This window comes from Vicia villosa, linkage group LG2 (genome assembly GCF_029867415.1).
Source record: "Vicia villosa cultivar HV-30 ecotype Madison, WI linkage group LG2, Vvil1.0, whole genome shotgun sequence".
NCBI lineage: Eukaryota > Viridiplantae > Streptophyta > Magnoliopsida > Fabales > Fabaceae > Vicia > Vicia villosa.
In genome coordinates this window covers 40627212-40628929 of record NC_081181.1, presented here as the reverse complement: position 1 = coordinate 40628929, position 1718 = coordinate 40627212, and the positions used below count along the sequence as shown (strand labels likewise).

Below are 1718 nucleotides of genomic sequence, written 5' to 3'. Positions count from 1 at the left end.
GGTGCGTTTTGAGTTCTAGGATAGATAGGTCCATCGTAGTTCGTTCCACTTTGTAGTGTTATCGCGTTCGCATGTCCTTTAGGATTAGGTTGTAGTTGAGCAGGAAACGTGCCAGCAGGGGCAGCAGTAGGTGCTTGTTGTTGGGCTACTTGTGAAATTTGAGTTTCTAACATTTTGTTATGTGTAGCTAAGGCATCTACTTTGTTCGATAATTGTTTTAATTGCTCGCTATTGTGGATGTTTTGATTTAGGAAGTCCTTATTGGTTTGTTGTTGGGAAGCTATAAAGTTTTCCATCATGATTTCTAGATTCGACTTCCTAGGGGCGTTTTGAGCAGCTACAGGCGCTTTTTGATAGCCAGGTGGGACAGCAGGTGCTTGTCCAGGCGCGTACAACGCGTTGTTGTTGTTATACGAAAAGTTCGGATGGTTTTTCCATCCAGGGTTGTACGTGTTAGAATAAGGGTTTCCTTGAGCATAGTTTACTTGATCAGATGGGATTCCAGTCAAGAGTTGACATTCGGCAACTGCGTGTCCAGTTAATCCACAATTCTCGCAGTTAGGTGCTACGGCAGCAGCGGTGGCTGAAGGAGTAATGGTTAAGTTTTCGATCTTTTGAGTTAAAGCGTCTACTTTAGCGTTAACGCGGTCTATACCACTTATTTCGTACATTCCTCCTTTGGTTTGGGTCTTCTCTAGAGCGGCTCGTTCTCCACCCCATTGGTAATGGTTTTGTGCCATGTTCTCTATGAGGTTGTATGCTTCATCACGGGGTTTGTCCATTAGTGCTCCGCCAGCAGCGGCATCTATAGTCATTTTAGTGTTATAAAGGAGACCACCATAGAAAGTATGGATGATCAGCCATGGTTCGAGTCCATGATGAGGGCATAGTCTAAGCATGTCCTTGTATCGTTCCCAAGCTTCGAAGAGTGATTCGTTATCTTTCTGGGTAAATCCGTTGATTTGACCTCTTAGCATAGCGGTTTTGCTAGGCGGAAAGTATCTTGCTAAGAATACTCTTTTCAGTTCGTCCCATGTAGTTATGGAATTAGAAGGTAGGGATTGAAGCCACACTCTAGCTCTATCTCTCAAGGAGAAGGGAAAGGGACGTAATCGAATAGCTTCGGAACTAACGTTGTTAGCTTTGACAGTGTCGGCATATTGCACGAACACAGATAAATGGAGGTTGGGGTCGTCTGCAGGGCTTCCAGAGAATTGATTCTGTTGAACAGCTTGTACCAACGAAGGTTTCAGTTCGAAATTGTTTGCCTCAATCGCAGGTGGTGCGATACTTGAGTGCGGTTTAGCGCGTGAAGGAGCGGCATAGTCTCTAAGAGGACGAATAGCAGCCATCTCTAACTTCGGGGTAATTTGGTTTATTTGATCAGTAAAGATCAATTCCTGATTAATCGGAATTGGTGCTACTTCGGGAAGATTGCGAGCTCGACGTTTGACGTTAATGAAACGTTCGATCTCGTTAATTCGTTGTATTAAATCTCCTCCTTGTGAACGAGTATTTGGCATACAATCGTCCAGAAAGAAAGGAAAGAATTGCCCTAGTATCTACGGTGTAACAGTGAGTTACCATATCGACTTAAATAGTCCCCGGCAACGGCGCCAAAAACTTGATCGCGACTTTACGTGTCTATTAATCTGATGACTGCAAGTGCACAGTCGTGTCGTGTAGTTTTAAAAGATATCGAATCCACAGGGACTATG

The 1718-nt window shown here is 44.1% G+C and overlaps 1 non-coding gene across 1 annotated transcript; it reads left to right on the top strand.

Moving 5' to 3' along the window:
* Positions 1-870: 870 nt before the first annotated feature.
* LOC131654368 (small nucleolar RNA R71) lies at positions 871-977 on the top strand. The gene has a single exon (XR_009299409.1). It is a non-coding gene; the product is annotated as a small nucleolar RNA R71 (small nucleolar RNA).
* The last annotated feature ends 741 nt before the right edge of the window (positions 978-1718 follow it).